Source organism: Epinephelus fuscoguttatus, linkage group LG1 (assembly GCF_011397635.1).
Source record: "Epinephelus fuscoguttatus linkage group LG1, E.fuscoguttatus.final_Chr_v1".
Lineage (NCBI taxonomy): Eukaryota > Metazoa > Chordata > Actinopteri > Perciformes > Serranidae > Epinephelus > Epinephelus fuscoguttatus.
The window spans coordinates 50,928,612-50,947,338 of NC_064752.1; the positions used below are offsets into that span (position 1 = coordinate 50,928,612).

At 40.7% G+C, this 18,727-nt stretch overlaps 1 protein-coding gene across 1 annotated transcript in view; it reads right to left on the bottom strand.

Moving 5' to 3' along the window:
• The window catches only part of LOC125883905 (IQ motif and SEC7 domain-containing protein 1-like), a 600,950-nt gene that overhangs the window by 463,060 nt on the left and 119,163 nt on the right, over positions 1–18,727 (bottom strand). The gene's annotated exons all lie outside the window — the stretch shown is intronic.

Here is an 18,727-nt window from a genome sequence, read left to right on the forward strand (position 1 = left end):
TCTCTATCTCTCCAACAGGCAGAGTGAATGTCTATACTAACTAAACTAAAACTAAACATTTCCTGCAATTAAACTGGTAAACTGGTTTATAAACAGTGTGCTGTGAGATCTGCCGCTGCGCACCTCACAACTGTGCGTAATAGTCACGCATAATGACCGCTCCTCATCTGCACGTCTTTGATGTTTGTCTCACTGACAGGAGGAGAGCCTACAGACAGCTACCCATTAGCTACGCTCCGTCACAACCGTACGTAATAGTTGCCCATAATGACCGCTCCTCGTCTGCATGTCTTTCATGTTTGTCTCACTGACAGGTGGAGAGCCTACAGACAGGTACCCATTGCTCCGCCACTGACTGCTCTTGTCCTGTCCTCTCCCTCTTCTTTCTCTCCTGTCCTCTCTATCACTAAACTCTGAGCTTAATCATTAGCTTTTAGCTTAGCAGCACTCGTAATTGAGTAGGCTTTTGAACAGTGCAGGAGAAATGTTGCAGACAGTTTATATTATCAGCCTGGGCCTGGGGCTTGTTGTAACAGTAAATGGGATGTGTTATAACTTGGGTAAGTTAAACTGTGTCTGTGTGAGTGAACTGTGTCTGTGTGAGTGTGGGATATACCACTACTAGGAATGGGAGGGGGGGACTAAATCTTTTAAGATTTAAATAGCACATTATTGCGCGATTATAATGAGCACTGCTTACATTGTGCTTTCAATAAATACTACTGCACTGTTCAAAAATTATTAATTGTGTCTCAAATAATTCTAGGGGGGTACAGTTTTACTGAAGGGGGAGTCATGTCCCCCCTGTCCCCCCTGGGATTTCCGCCCCTGGTCTGTGCTAAATCTTAAGAGATTCCTTCAAGGCCTTCCTGAAATATTGCGGCCATGAGAATGAGATGGATGTAAGATCACAGTGACCTTGACCTTTGATCAATAAAGTTTAAATAGTTCATCCATAGCTCAATGTGGACATTTATGCCTAATGTGAAGAAATTTCCTTTAAGGTGTTCTTGAGATGTTGCATTCACAAGGGTGAGACAAATGAAGTCACACTGATCTATGACCACCAACATCTATCACTCCATTGCTGAGTCCAAATGGATGTTTTTGCAAAATTGGAAGGAAATTCCATCAAGGTGCTCTTGAGTCATTGCATTCAGAAGAATAGGACATACTACATACATATGGACAACCTGAAAACATAATGCCTCCAGTCCCTGCTGCCGCTGGCATAGAGGCATAAAATTACACAATCAAATGAAATATGCAACAAAAAAGCAAACAATGTAAAAACACAAAAACATAAAATAAAATAACTACAAAGAAACTAAAGGTACATTAACAAATTCTATAAGTTAACCCATAAGTCTGAGTAGCACGCTGACATTTATACTTACATCTACACCTGTGATGGGGTTTTTATGAATAAGGGTTCCAGAATTCTGGCAGAGATTACAGCAAAGGTAATGTGTGTAGAAAGAGAAACAAGCCAAAAAGAGTTAAAGAAGCGGGCATGGGGCGTCAGTGGCTTAGTGGTAGAGCAGGCGCCCCATGTATAAGGCTGGTGCCGTAGCTGCCCGAGTTCGAATCCAGCCTGTGGCCCTTTGCTGCATGTCATCAACCTCCCCCTCTCCCCCTTTCACGCTTACTTGTCCTGTCCAATAAAGGCAAAATGGCCAAAAAAATCTTAAAAAAAAAAAAGAAGCGGGCATAACACCAGACTTAATGTGACTGAGTCATTAGCTATGTTTCCATCCAAAAGTGATTTGAATCATTGGGAAATACGCATTAAAAGAAATACAAATCCTGTGTGTTTCCATTAACTGTACGGACTTTGGTGAAAACTACGAACTCGCGCAAGTTTCCTGCAGAACTGGAAACAAAACAAGTCTCGCATTCTTCTTCTTCTACATTTTCTGGCGGTTGGCAACCAGCTTGTAAATGCATTACCATCTTCCCAACCCGGAGTGAGGATATCACCATGGAGACAGGTGCGCTACGTCAGACTTAATTCGAACATAACTGTTTCCATCCCCCGTTTTGAGAATCAACATTTTTTCGAATCAACCAAAACCCGGCTAAAGCAAGCGTATTTTAGTTTGTGCGAATCGGGGGATTTTAATTCGAATTTTGGCGTATCCATCATAATTTTCCGATGCGATACTTCTTGATGCTAAACAGGCTGATGGAAACATGGCTGTTGACCTTCTCACATAGGTATTGAACACAAAGGTAAGAGTGTGTATCAGTAACCTACACTATGCAAGGCGGCCCCCACCACAACAACATCAGCTGCTTCTAAAACTTTTGCAAACTATTGTGATGGGACTGAAGATGGACGTGGGCTGCTGGGGCTGATCGGACTGGGAAGAGGTGTGTGATTGGGAAGTGGTGTGTGTGATTGTCAGGGAGGGAGACTCTGGGTTTCCTATTGAAAGAGGCAGTCTGTCTATGGCAGCATGTTGGAGCTCACGCTTGCGGCTTGGCACTCTCAGGAGGGATTGGGGTGTCGTTCGTGGCTATTTAGGGCCGCCGGCGACGCAGACAGATCAGGGGGTTAGCTGTTCCTGTGCCAGGAGGGGAGGCTGGATGCCCCCTGTAGAATAGCCAGGGCCGGGTTTAGTGAGTGCTGGGTCCGCTACTGCTCTTCGTCATTGTCTCTGCTGGAGCTCCTCCGTCACCGGCTGGATCTGTGCCGTCCAACGAAGCCATTTTCCCCGGGGAGTTGAACAGTGCCTCAAGCTCAGACCTCGGGGAGGGGGGTCTCGCCGTGCAGCGAGTTGAGTATAGTTATCCCTTTTATTTGTATGTGTATAATCGTGTATTTTAACCTAGTGGATGGTGAGGGCAGGAGTTCAGTCGGGGGTACTGACCTGCACAGTGTAGTGAGGGGGGGCTTCTACCTTAGTGTGATGTCACGTGTGAGTTGCAGTGCAATAGGGGTTGTGTGGTCCAGCAAGCCTGTTAATTGCAGTGCCTCCAGTAGAGGGTGGTAGCGTGCTGTGTTTGTAGTGTGCCTTAAAGTTTGCAGTGATTTAATGTAGTGGGTAATTGTAGGATTCCTTTCCAGAACCCTGGCAGTGCGAAACCCCCCTGGTTGTGATTCGCCCTCCGTCCCTTTTATGAATTGTGATTTCTACTGTATCAATAAAGATTATTGTATTGTAACTGCTCTTCTCTGGGTGATTATTGGAAGGCTCTGATTTGGTGACTTTAAGTGCACCACCTTGGTTGAACCCACATTTCATTACACTATTGTTTACAAGTTCCTCTAGCTGATGTGTAATTTAGAACACATTTAGTTACAACACTGTACAACCTCTTAAGAGACTACTTAACTGATTTAGTATTGCACTTCTCTAACATTGTCTGTCTCATGACAGACATTATCATAATGGATCTGCATAATTACAGATATCGTCTTTTTTATTCCATGTAATCTTTTGTATTGTCAAAACCTGATGACTACATTACCCACAATGCAACTGGACCACAAGAGATTGGTTGGTGATTTGGGTTTTTTATGCTAGTAGCAGCTAGTTCAGCTTGGAGCTACTGCTTAAGGCCCTGTCTATACGTGTCCAGATATTTTTGTAAACAGATATTTTTTCCCTCCATTAAAAAAAAAATCCTTCCACAAAACCTTGTTTTTAAAGAATATGTCCCTCTACACTATTGACTCAAAACGCTAATGCGTGCAGTGCTTACACTGACTGCGTTGCTGCTGCTGTGCTGCTGCAGAGCTGCCTGCTGCTGTTACTACTGTATTTCCGCAACTGAAAGTCAGCACTCCACATATTTATGGAACCGTGCAAATCACTGCATTGTCAACAACATGATCCTGCAAATATTTCACAGTAAAAAGCCTTGCGGTAACAAATGAAGTGATTCTATCCACAGAAACATTGTCAGGGGACTTTCATTTTGAAACGGAAACAGGTAGTGTTGAGTTTAAGATAAATACTTATAATAAAAAAGTTTAAATAGTGCTTTAAACTATACAATCAGATCAGATTATGTTGTTGACTGGATCTTTGATTAACCACCTGAATGAACTGATGCATTTGGCCTACTTGTGCACTTGCAAAATCGAATTTGGGGTGACAAAACCAGATATTTTTAGCCATTTTTCTGGTGACAAAACAATATAAGAACCATGATGGTGGGACATTCTGTCACTTCACAGTTGTCCAAAACATGTGGTTTGTGCCAGGCGGACATGATTGCCAGTAGTTTCCATTGACTCATTCACAAGTCAAAAATGTGTTTTATCTGAAAGAAACATGCAATATTTACATCTAAGATAATAGAAAAATAGTCAACCAAGTGCAATGATGTCCTCCAAGATAATATTTGCCACTTTATTTGCAGTAAACAAAGTTTGTTGTTGTTCTTCAGTTTCAGTTATATGTTGGGGACACATTTTGGGCATTGGGGGGGACACATGTCCCCGTCAATGTATAAGGTGACTATGGCCCTGTCATGCATGCATAATTAGGCTACAGTTGTCTGGGTGCGCAAAGGTGGAGTGGCTGGTCTTGTCATACAAAGTTTGATGGAGTGTCAACTGGACAGTATGGAGATATTTGCATCTTGAAAGCCGGACTACAAATGTGGATAGACAGGGAGAAACACACGAAAGCCTAAGACGTGGTAAGATACGATATTCCTCACTATATGAAGTGACTGATAACAAGATCTGTATAATGGGTTGTAAAGAAATTTGTCAGGTTTTTATTTTATAGACAATTAATCTGGATTTATAGTGCGATGGGATGACAGCACAATGATGTGTGGTATCACATGAAAGCTCTGCTCCTGTGCTTTCATGTGATATGCATGGCATTTCTGTGCGAGCCTGCATTCGCGAGTAATCCATCCAAGAGTAATGTGTGTGCAAAGCTGTATGAAAGCTCTGTTATACATAATTTAAGTGTAAATGTATCTTTTTTTTTTGCTGTAAAAACACTGGACTACCGACAAGTGTTGTCGGAAAGCTACAATTCTGCTATTTCACGTGATATGCGTGGCTTCTCGCTATGACGCACGGTTGCTGAGAAAATCCATGGAGAAGAACGGGTGTGAATTTGGATGCACTATGCGTCGTTTGGGCCCATAGCCATGTGCGCACTGTGTACGAGGAGTGAATGGAGTAGCACATTAATGAATTACCATATTAAGTAGCCATGTCCGCACTCCGAAGTGAATTTTTTACTGGTGAAATTTTTACTGGGGCACTGCAGACGCAGATGAGCGATGCTCAGATGTGCAGTGTGATCCTGGGACAGGTGTGAGCTGTCTACCTGGGAAGTGTACAGCCTAATGTTACCTTTTTCAAAACACCATCATCATCACCTCAGATTCCCATTCAATTTACTGATGCAGAAGCTCAAATAAACACACTAGTGATGCTTTGGACATGTAAAGTTTTCCTTTCATTCCTCATCAACAGCAATCCCACTCTGTAAGGTGTCCCACCATCTGCTGGTTCCATCGGCCCTGATCCCAAAGTGTTGGTTCTAGTGGACTTAACCCCCAGACGCTGAGATGGCACAAAAACACTGTGTGCAGCAGATGTCTCAGTTTCTCTGTGGTGGGTTTAAGTGTTAAATAAACATTAGACTAAGCAGTGCCAGCAAAACTTTAGCAAACCAGTAGTCCACCATTGTTATTGTTGTTTCCAGCATTCGCTCATTGCATAAAGCATCAACAGGCATGTGCGATTTGAGTAGATTACATCATCGTTTTCCATCGTTTCCTAATTTTACACGTCCAAACAGATAAACAATACCCAACGTTTTGATAAGTATTCACTTCAGCGGGCATTTTAAAAAAATATCTGTGTTGGTGACCTAAAACTCTGTGTGGATGATAGGCCCAAACATAGAGGAAAATATCCATTTACAAAAATCTCTATTAAGATTTTTTTTTTTTAGAACTCATGGTTTGTATTAAAATAAGTACTTTGTCAAGTGAGTTACGTCGGTGTGTGACAATTGTAAGTAAGTTGCATAACATTACATTAAAATAACACTGACTTTTGATTTCAAGTGTGATCTCCTGGATGAAAGTCCTGTTTTGTTTGACCACCTTCCCTACCTTCACCCTATGAATACTTTCTCATTCTTTATATAACGTACATTAAAATAACACGTTTACATGATTTCAAGTGTGATCTCCTGGATGAAAGTCCTGTTTTGTTTGACCACCTGTAGTGTGTACCAGTAGTGTGTACATAATAGATACACATCTGTAATCGTGTGCTATGGGCATTGTGCAATTCAATCTAGCACTTTACTATTTGGTGCAATTTTGAGCAATGTGCAATATAACAAGTACTTAAACAAGCAGACACTTTAGCACTTGGCACTCTTACACTCGACACTTTAGCACTCATCACTTTAACTAGCACTCAGGCACTTTATAAATTGATAGCTAAAAATTCCTATGGTCTCCCAACTCTTGGTCTACTATGTCTCTATGTAATGTTGTTTTGCTTGTCTTACTCTGTTTTACTTAGATTATTTTCTTATTGAAATGGAAATTCGCCGCCTGGCTATAATCTCATGTATTTACAAGTAATTGTTTTTTAATACATATTGTCCCATTTTTCAGTTTATTTGTGCCAAATTTGAAAAACTTCCCTCGAGGTGTTCTTAAGATATCGCATCTGCAAGAATGAGATAGACAAGGTCACAGTGACTTTGACCTTTAACCACAGTGTTTATTATATCAGCAAACAGAAAGAATATCAGCAAAATAGAGGCTGGAGGATGGATGAATATATTTAGACAGGCAAAGGAAACGTGAAAACTTTGAGAGAGAGAATACAAACCACTGACATCCAAAATGCACAAGAAACATCCATTACCCTTACTGTTGACCAGAGTTGGGTAAGGGTTACTTTAAAAGTAATCAAAGTACTTTACTGCGTTACTTTTTTTTTTAAAAAAGTAACCAGTTACTTTACTCCCTGAGAAAAGTAACTCAAGCACTTTTAAAGTAATTTTGAGTATTCTACATTTCCTATTGGGCAATGGACCACAGGACGCTAAGCCTACATTTTTTTGTCTCCAAAATTAAAGTTATGGACCACTTGCCCTTAACTGAGATCCAATTCTCCCATCACAGCCATCACTTTGACCAGGAGAAACACAGAACGATCTGCTGCTGTAGACAACTGTATGACAACAACACCCTCTAGGGATGTTACCACGACAGAGTTAAAGGGGGAAATTATGGTGTGAAACAGCAGAGGCACTTCATCAACCTGGTGAGTACTGTCATTAGCATCAAGCTAGCAAACAATGTTACATCCTCACACCTTACGTCGGACATAATGTAATAACATTAACAATTACCGGCAGGGCTTTTACTCATCACAACTGCAGAGGCTACCAGCTTCATTTGAAACAGACTATATATTTTTTTAAAGATTTTTTTTATGGGCATTTTTTGCCTTTAATTGATAGGATAGTGAAGTGTAAAAGGGGGAGAGAGAGAGGGAGAGACATGCAGCAAAGGGCCACAGACTGGAGTCGAACCCAGGCCGCTGCGGCAACAGCCTTGTACATGGGGCGCCTGCTCTACCACAAAGCCACCGACGCCCCATGAAACAGACTATATTATAGATGTTCCATTATTCATTAATCCCTCTGTGTTTTTATATTTTTACTTTTTATCTGCTCTCGTTGTCTTTATAAAGTTAACTTATGGCGTCGTCATTTCAAACTCAACACTTCCTGTATTTCTTTCAAATTAAAAGCCCCTTATAACCTCAGCTGACAGAATCCCTCCATTTTCTAAATAGGCTTTTATTGTGAAACATTTGTAGGAACTTGGCTGTTGAGGATACAGTAGCTTGAATGTTTACGTATGGCACTTCAAATGTAGCTCCTGCCATCTGCTGACACTTTTAGGTGACTACAACAACATTTCGGCTGACACAGTGACTGAAATAATAGTAAAAGTAATAAAAATAGGACAAGAATAACCCGATGACATCACACACGTTGTGAAAGACAACTGGGGATAATTGGTGAGTACCATTATGTAGTGTGTCATGTCTGTCGGCCAAGTCATGGCACTATTTTATGACTCCACAATTGTGTAATGTGCCATAGTGACTTTCAGAACGGGCTTTTTGATGCATTACATCAAAACATAGTGAATATATTGGCTAAGTGTAAAATTTATGTAAGGGATAATGTATAATGAGCCGGTGAATACTGAGTTATTTTCCCAGTATTCACCGGCTCATTATACTTTATCCTGCTTATTACACGGCTAATTATCAGTTAAATAAATAATGTTGTCTGCCTCCGCGAAGTGCATTAAAACCGACTGAATTCGACAACTTTTGGTGAAAGTTTTGTACTCACCCAGGCTTAGTGGACTGAACCGAGGAGTAAAACTCGCGTAAAATGTCATTAAGCATGACTGCCGAGTGTGTATTCAAATCCGTGCTCTTTTGTTTTTGGCAGAGAAAGTCCGTATTCTTATTCTTCAGCAGCATCCCATTCCTCAAAATCTTTGTAGCTACTCTCCAAATAAGTCAAAAGAAATGTTAAAATCAGCCACTTCTGTTTGTTTTTTCCCTCGGAAGTTGTTTGACAGCTGCAGTGTTGCAGGACAGCGTCCTTAGCAACGCTGGGCTATATAGCAACTGTATAATGACCGTTGCTACTAGCAACGGTCATTACACAGTAATATCAGACCACATGTCGTGGTGAAGTAGCGGGTAGATACTGATATTAGGGAGTAACAATTTTCTGATATATATATATATATATATATATATATATATATATATTAGTGGTGGAAAAAAATTATCTAATTAATTAGTGGCTTTATAATTAATTAATCACAATTAATCACATTTTTATCAAATAGCAATATTTGACACAATAAGCAAAGTTTTTCATTTCAAATAAATTTTGGTTGACGACTGAATCAATGAATAGACATATAGGTGAACTTAAACAACAAAATGATTATTTTTCATCATTATTTATGTGCATTTTTTTTATCTGTCTACTACATTAAGACTAGTGGAAACTCAAAGTGTTCTTTCAATGTCTTGGCCCTTTAACGGGGAAAAAAAACGGTAGAAACCTCAGGAAGAGCAACTGAGGAGGGATCCCTCTTCCAGGACGGACAGACATGCAATAGATGTCGTACAGAACAGATCAGCATAACAAATTAACAGTAATCCACATGACACAATGAGACAGAGAGAGAGAGAGAGAGAGAGAGAGAGAGAGAGAGATGCAGGTAATGACAGTAGCTTACAACAACATTATTGAAAGTAATAATATTATAGTTATAGTTCTGGCTACTGCGGTACAATATGTTGAAAGTATGTATTAATATCTGGCAGTATACAAGTGTGACAATAGTCATATGTGTATAATAACAGTAGAAGTATGACTAATGACTAATGATGGCAGCAGGAGGCATCTGGCAGGACCACGGCAGCAGCACAACCACACACGTCACGCTGTCCAGGCACCGCTGCGATATGAGTTAATCTGAGAGACAGTGGAGCACAAAGGCTCCGGAGAAGAAGCCGAGTTAGTGACATCCAGAATGGCCGAGTTAGCAAGATGCAGTAATAGAATACGAGAGAGAGAGAGAGAGAGAGAGAGAAGGAGAGAAGGTGCCCGGTGTATTATAGGGGGCTTAGGCCTAGTCTGCCGGAGGCAGACTAGGCCTAAGTCAGCCTAACTAGGGGCTGGTACAGGGCAAGCCTGAGCCAGCCCTAACTATAAGCTTTATCAAAGAGGAAAGTCTTAAGTCTAGTCTTAAATGTGAAGACGGTGTCTGCCTCCCAGACCGTAACAGGAAGATGATTCCACAGGAGAGGAGCCTGATAGCTGAAGGCTCTGGCTCCTGATCTACTTTTGGAGACTTTAGGGACCACGAGTAACCCTGCGTTCTCAGAGCGCAGAGTTCTGGTGGGATAATAAGGCACTATGAGCTCTCTAAGATATGACGGAGCTTGACCATTTAGAGCTTTATAAGTTAACAGTAGGATTTTAAATTCAATTCTGGATTTTACAGGGAGCCAGTGCAGAGAAGCTAAAACAGGAGAAATATGATCTTGTTTCTTAGTTCCTGTTAGTACACGTGCTGCTGCATTCTGAATTAGCTGGAGAGTTTTTAAGGACTTACTAGAGCTACCTGATAATAGAGAGTTACAGTAATCCAGCCTTGAGGTAACAAAAGCGTGGACCAATTTTTCTGCATCTTTTCGGGTCAAGATAGGCCTAATTTTCGCAATATTACGCAGATGAAAAAATGCAGTCCGTGAGGTTTGTTTTAAATGAGAATTAAAAGACAAATCTTGATCAAATATTACTCCGAGGTTTCTTACGGTAGTGCTAGAGGCCAGAGCAATGCCATCTAGAGAAACTATGTCATCAGATAAAGAGTCTCTGAGTTGTTTGGGGCCAAGAACAATAACTTCAGTTTTGTCTGAATTTAACATCAGGAAATTGGTGCTCATCCAGGTTTTTATGTCTTTAAGGCAGTTATGGAGTTTAGTTAATTGATTACTTTCTTCTGGCTTCATCGATAAATACAGCTGTGTATCATCCGCATAACAATGGAAATTTATAGAGTGATTTCTAATGATGTTACCTAGAGGAAGCATATATAGAGTAAATAGGATTGGTCCGAGCACAGAACCTTGTGGAACTCCAAAATAAACTTTGGTACGTAAGGACGATTCATTATGAACGTGAACAAACTGAAAACGATCAGATAAATAAGATTTAAACCAGCTCAGTGCAGAACCTTTTAGGCCAATTAAGTGATCCAGTCTCTGCAGTAGAATTTGATGGTCTATTGTGTCAAACGCCGCACTAAGATCTAATAAAACAAGTACAGAGACAAGTCCTTTGTCTGAAGCAATCAGAAGATCATTTGTAATTTTAACTAGTGCTGTCTCAGTGCTATGATGCACTCTAAATCCTGACTGAAATTCCTCAAATAGATTATTATCATGGAGAAAATCACACAGCTGGTCTGCGACTACTTTCTCAAGGATCTTTGACATAAAGGGAAGATTAGATATAGGTCTATAGTTGGCTAACACCTCTGGATCCAGGGTGGGCTTTTTTAGTAGAGGTTTATTTACAGCTACCTTAAAAGACTGTGGTACATAGCCTGTTAATAAGGATATATTGATCATATCTAATATATGAGTGTTAACTAAAGGAAAGACCTCCTTAAGTAGCCTAGTTGGGATGGGGTCTAAGAGACACGTTGATGATTTAGATGAAGAAATCAATGCGGTCAATTCTTGAAGAGAAATTGGGGAGAAGCAATCTAAATATATATTAGGTTTTACAGCTGTGTTTGAGGTTAGATAGGTACTATCTGAGGACAGGAGGTCATGAATTTTGCCTCTAATAGTTAGAATTTTATCATTAAAAAAGCTCATAAAATCATTACTGCCAAGGGCTAAAGGAATACAAGGCTCAATAGAGCTCTGACTCTCAGTCAGCCTGACTACAGTGCTGAAAAGAAACCTGGGGTTGTTCTTATTGTCTTCTATTAATGCTGAGTAATAGTTTGCTCTGGCATTGCGGAGGGCCCTCTTATAAGTTTTGAGACTGTCTGTCCAGATTAAACGAGATTCTTCCAGTTTGGTTAATCGCCAATTCCTTTCAAATTTTCGCGATATTTGTTTTAACTTACAGGTTTGAGAGTTATACCAAGGAGCGAACTTTCTTTGCTTTTTAACTTCTTTTTAAGAGGAGCTACAGAGTTGAGCGTTGTTCGTAGCGAGCCTACGGCGCTATCGACAAAATGATCAAAGTCGGTACGGGAAACCTCTGTTACTGAGGGACTTGGTATTGAATTTAATGACGGAGTAATCTTTTCCTTAAATTTTGCGACAGCACTATCTGATAAACATCTAGTATAGTAACTGTTGCTGAGTGGCGTAATCGAGTAAAAGAAATCAAAAGTAATCAGATAATGATCCGATAGCGAGGGATTCTGTGGAAAGACTTTTAGATTATCAATTTCAATTCCATACGTCAGAACTAGATCGAGGGTATGGTTAAAACAGTGAGTGGGTTCATGTACACCCTGACTGAAGCCAATGGAGTCTAATAATGAGATAAACGTGGTAGCCAGGGAGTCATTATCAACGTCGACATGAATGTTAAAATCGCCTACAATAATAACTTTATCTGATTTAAGAACTAAACTGGATAAAAACTCTGAGAATTCAGATACAAATTCAGAATACGGGCCAGGAGCACAGTACACTATAACAAATAAAAGTGGCTGCGAGGTTTTCCAGGTCGGATGTAAAAGACTAAGAACGAGGCTTTCAAATGAATTATAATCTAGTTTAGGTTTAGGGCTGATTAACAGGCTAGAGTTAAAAATGGCTGCAACTCCTCGGCCGCTGCCTCGAGGAATGTGGGTATTATTATGACTGGGAGGAGTGGACTCATTTAGACTAACATATTCATCTGGACACAGCCAGGTTTCAGTGAGACTGAGTAAATCAATATGATTATCTGATATTAATTCGTTTACTAACGCTGCTTTAGACGATAGAGACCTGATATTTAACAGTTCGCATTTAATTCTCCTGTTTTGTCTTTCTGTCACAGAAGAGGTTTTAATTTTTATGAGGTTGTTATGCACAACTCCTCTTTGTTTAATTTTAGATTTAAATAATTTAGGTGGTCGGGGGACAGATACCGTTTGTATAAAACTATGAAAACTATGGCTGGGTAACTGAACTAGAAGCTCAGAGAGGCGTATAGGACTGCGACTCTGAGTCCTGGTCTCAACTCTCCTCTGAGGATCCCTCCTCAGTTGCTCTTCCTGAGGTTTCTACCGTTTTTTTTTTCCCCCGTTAAAGGGGTTTTTTTGGGGAGTTTTTCCTTATCCGCTGCGAGGGTCATAAGGACAGAGGGATGTCGTATGCTGTAAAGCCCTGTGAGGCAAATTGTGATTTGTGATATTGGGCTGTATAAATAAAATTGATTGATTGAACTCTGGGTTGTCAGGGATTTAAATTACTAATAAAGTTTGCCAGGTTCCTAGAAATGAGAGCAGCTCCATCCAAAGTGGGATGAATCCCGTCTCTCCTAATAAGACCAGGTTTTCCCCAGAAAGTTTGCCAATTATTAACGAAACCCACATCGTTTGCTGGACACCACCTGGACAGCCAGCGATTAAATGATGACATGCGGCTAAACATGTCATCACTGGTCAGATTTGGGAGGTGTCCAGAGAAAACTACGGAGTCCGACATCGTTTTTGCATATTCACACACCGAGGCAATATTAATTTTAGTGACCTCCGATTGGCGTAACCGGGTGTCATTGACGCCGACGTGAATAACAATCTTACTGAATCTACGTTTAGCTTTAGCCAGCAGTTTTAAATTAGATTCAGTGTCGCCCACTCTGGCCCCAGGGATACATTTGACTATGGTCGCTGGTGTTGCTAACTTCACGTTTCTCAGAATAGAGCTGCCAATAACCAGAGTTTTATCCTCAGCGGGTGTGTCGCTGAGTGGGGAAAAGCGGTTGGAAACGTGAACAGGCTGGTGGTGAGCCGTGGGCTTCGGCTTGGAGCTGTGCTTCTGGCGAACCGTAACCCAACCTCCCGGCTGAACGGGAGTTACCGGAGGACAGTTAGCAGAGGCTAAGGCTATGCTATGTGGCTCCGCACCGGCTACAGGGGGCTGGCTTACTACCGCAGCTACTGAATGGTTTTCCATGGTGCGGAGCCGCGCTTCTAATTCACTAAGCCTCGCCTCCAACGCAGCAAATAAGCTACACTTGTTACAATTACCACCGTCGCTAAAGGAGGCAGAGGCATAACTGAACATTTGGCACACCAAGCAAGAAAGAGCAGAGGGAGAAGCCATCGCTAACTTTAAAGCTAATGTAGCTACCAAGGCTAGTAACGTGCAAACAACAGCTAAGAGATTAGCGAGAAAGTCGTAGAAAGGAGAGCTATAAGTGCTTAAACAGAACTAGTGTGGGTTAAGAGTTGAAGTAGACGTTAAAGCAACTGAAGTGAGAAAACAGGCTACTAGAATTCACCAGAGCAGTACAGAGACGCTCTCACAGAAACACCGGAAATGACACAACTCGCTTACCGCAATACGTCAGCACGTCCTCACGTTCAACAGGGTTCTTTATTGTTGGGCTCATAGGCTGGGTTTGTGTGCAGTAGAAACACAGAACGATCTGCTGCCATAGACAGCAACTGTATGACAACAACACCCCAGCATTTTTAATATTTCCTCTAGGGATGTTACCACACGGAGTAAAAGGGGGAAATGATGGTGTAAAACAGCAGAGGCACTTTGTCATCCCGGTGAATAACGTTACTGCAATTACCATCAAGCTAGCAAACAATGTTACATCCCCATGGAGACGGACATAAAGTAATAACATTAACAAATAGTGGTGGGGCTTTTACTCACCACAACTACAGAGGCTCCCAGCTTCATTTGAAACAGGTTACATTACAGACAGTCCGTTATTTATTAATCTCTCTGTGTTTTTATATTCTTACTTTGTATCCGCTCCCGTTGGCTTGATAAAGTTAACACTTCCTGAATTATTTCAAATTAAAAGCCCCTTATAACCTCGGCTGAGAGAATCCCTCCATTTTCTAAATGGGCTTTTATTGTGAAACATTTGTAAGAACTTGGTTGTGGAGGATACAGTAGCTTGAATGTTTACATACACCACTTCAAATGTAGCTCCTGTCATCTGCTGACGCTTTTAGGTGACTACAACAAAATTTCGGCTGGCACATGAACAGACACAGTGACTGAAATAATAGTAAAAGTAATAAAAATAGGACAAGATTAACCCGATGACATCATACACGTTGTGAAAGACGACCGGGGATAATTAGTGAGTACCATCGTGTAGTGTGTCATGTCTGTCGGCCAAGTCACGGCACGATTTTATGACTCCACAATCGTGTAATGTGACGTAGTGACTTTCAGAATGGGCAGAAAAGTCTAGAATTGTGTGAACCAAGCATAATGCAAGTCCTGAGTCTGACCTGTCTGTCAGCGAGTCCTCCTCCACCTTTTTTTTTTTTAGAGTTCACCGTAGACAATGGCAGCATTTCTTCTACCACATAGCGAGCCGCAAGCTTCATGGCTTCTTTCGGACTGATAGGTTTAACGTTATCTCCATTAATAGAACCAAAAGACAGTCATTGCTGTTTCAGAGCTGAAGGACCAGCGTTCTAAAATTAACGGAAGTAACTGATGACTTGTTTGAAAATGTACTCAAGTATTTGATTACTCAAAGAGCAAACTGACGCATTAGGTTACTCGTTACTGCAAAAAGTAATCAAAGTACTCTATCGCGTTATACCCAACTCTGAATGTGATGTCGCTCAGTTGGTGTGTAAGATAAAGCAGAGCAAATATTCCAATATAGTGTGCACTTACACTGGTGATGATTTTTTATATGGCTAAAATACGTTTTACTGTGGCCCTGTCCACAGCAGCACATGATTAAGCTTCTGTGCCGATAGTTTTGGTTTATCAAAGATGCTAGCAAAGCAACACAGAACATAAAATACATCCAGCAGAAATGTCAAATAGGTCGGACCACCAGTTAAACTATATATCTTTAAACGTTACAGTTTGCTGAAAATGACAATAGAAATCAACAAGTTTCTCAAATTTACATATGTCCATAACTGTAATCAACTGCCAGTTTTCTGCCTGGAAGTGATTGTTGTTGCTAGTGCAACATCGCGTTGATTTGGTCTGTAGTTTCCGTTGTTTACACTTAGAATTGCATTGATAGGCAGCTTGGGTCCATCTTTACTTCCTGTCAGCTGATGTCTATTACATATGCTGCAAAACATTCAAACATTAAATACAAAACAACCCATTTACGGCAATTACGTTCCAGAAGACAGGTAATAACCTAACACGGTTTGTCTCTTACTAACACTGAACGTGAGATTGTTATGTTAGCCTTTGTTGTAAGCTAACGTTAGCTGGCAGAGCACAGCTAATTCACAACGCAAATGTGTAACGTTATGTGTACTTATTTAGACAACTGAGGGCTAGTTTATTGTAGTTTCAGCTGGACAAAAGAGAATGCTTAGCTCTGTGAAATGAACTCTACTATTTGAAATGCATGTAAACAAACTGTATGAAAACACAAGTCAGTGATTTATGTTTAACCTCATTTTCTTAGCCCATATGCCTCACTAAGAACATTCTTAGTTTGTAACTTAATTTTCTTGATAATTTTGGCTGTGTTCATATATATATGGCATCAGTAACAGAGGTTTCCCGTACGGACTTTAACCTCTCCCGAATTGATCATTTTGTCGATAGCGCCGTAGGCTCGCTGCGAACAACACTCAACTCTGTAGCTCCTCTTAAAAAGAAGTTAACAAAGCAAAGAAAGTTCACGCCTTGGTATAACTCTCAAACCCGTAAGTTAAAACAAATATCGCGAAAATTTGAAAGGAATTGGCGATTAACCAAACTGGAAGAATCTCGTTTAATCTGGGCAGACAGTCTCAAAACTTATAAGAGGGGCCTCCGCAATGCCAGAGCAAACTATTACTCAGCATTAATAGAAGAAAACAAGAATAACCCCAGGTTTCTTTTCAGTACTGTAGCCAGGCTAACTGAGAGTCAAAGCTCTATTGAGCCTTGTATTCCTTTAGCCCTTGGCAGTAATGATTTTATGAGCTTTTTTAATGACAAAATTCTAACTATTAGAGGCAAAATTCATGACCTCCTGTCCTCAGATAGTACCTATCTAACCTCAAACACAGCTGTAAGACCTAATATATATTTAGTTTGCTTCTCCCCAGTTTCTCTTCAAGAATTGACCGCAGTGATTTCTTCATCTAAATCATCAACGTGTCTCTTAGACCCCATCCCAACCAGGCTACTTAAGGAGGTCTTACCTTTAGTTACCACTCATATATTAGATATGATCAATATATCCTTATTAACAGGCTATGTACCACAGTCTTTTAAGGTAGCTGTAATTAAACCTCTACTAAAAAAGCCCACCCTGGATCCAGAGGTGTTAGCCAACTATAGACCAATATCTAATCTTCCCTTTATGTCAAAGATCCTTGAGAAAGTAGTCGCAGACCAGCTGTGTGATTTTCTCCATGATAATAATTTATTTGAGGAATTTCAGTCAGGATTTAGAGCACTGAGACAGCACTAGTTAAAATTACAAATGACCTTCTGATTGCTTCAGACAAAGGACTTGTCTCTGTACTTGTTTTATTAGATCTTAGTGCAGCGTTTGACACTATTGACCATCAAATTCTACTGCGGAGACTGGATCACTTAATTGGCCTAAAAGGTTCTGCACTGAGCTGGTTTAAATCTTATTCATCTGATCATTTTCAGTTTGTTCACGTTCATAATGAATCATCCTTACATACTAAATTTTGTTTTGGAGTTCCGCAAGGTTCTGTGCTCGGACCAATCCTATTTACTCTATATATGCTTCCTTTAGGTAACATTATTAGAAATCACTATAAATTTCCATTGTTATGCGGATGATACACAGTTGTATTTATCGATGAAGCCAGAAGAAAGTAATCAATTAACTAAACTCCATAACTGCCTTAAAGACATAAAAACCTGGATGAGCACCAATTTCCTGATGTTAAATTCAGACAAAACTGAAGTTATTGTTCTTGGCCTGAAACAACTCAGAGACTCTTTATTTGATGACATAGTTTCTCTAGATGGCATTGCTCTGGCCTCTAGCACTACCGTAAGAAACCTCAGAGTAACATTTGATCAAGATTTGTCTTTTAATTCTCATTTAAGACAAACCTCACGGACTGCATTTTTTCATCTGCGTAATATTGCGAAAATTAGGCCTATCCTGACCCGAAAAGATGCAGAAAAATTGGTCCACGCTTTTGTTACCTCAAGGCTGGATTACTGTAACTCTCTATTATCAGGTAGCTCTAGTAAGTCCTTAAAAACTCTCCAGCTAATTCAGAATGCAGCAGCACGTGTACTAACAGGAACTAAGAAACAAGATCATATTTCTCCTGTTTTAGCTTCTCTGCACTGGCTCCTTGTAAAATCCAGAATTGAATTTAAATCCTACTGTTAACTTATAAAGCTCTAAATGGTCAGGCTCTGTCATATCTTAGAGAGCTCATAGTGCCATATTATCCCACCAGAACACTGCGTTCTGAGAACCCAGGGTTACTCGTGGTCCCTAAAGTCTCTAAAATTAGTCAGGAGCCAGAGCCTTCAGCTATCAGGCTCCTCTCCTGTGGAATCATCTTCCTGTTACAGTCCGGGAGGCAGACACTGTCTTCACATTTAAGACTAGACTTAAGACTTTCCTCTTTGATAAAGCTTATAGTTAGGGCTGGCTCAGGCTTGCCCTGTACCAGCCCCTAGTTAGGCTGACTTAGGCCTAGTCTGCCGGAGGACCCCCCTATAATACACCAGGCACCTTCTCTCCTACTCTCTCTCTCTCTCTCTCTCTCTCTCTCTCTCTCTCTCTCGTATCCTATTACTGCATCTTGCTAACTCGGCCATTCTAGATGTCACTAACTCGGCTTCTTCTCCGGAGCCTTTGTGCTCCACTGTCTCTCAGATTAACTCATATCGCAGCGGTGCCTGGATAGCGTGACGTGTGTGGTTGTGCTGCTGCTGTGGTCCTGCCAGATGCCTCCTGCTGCTGCTGCCATTATT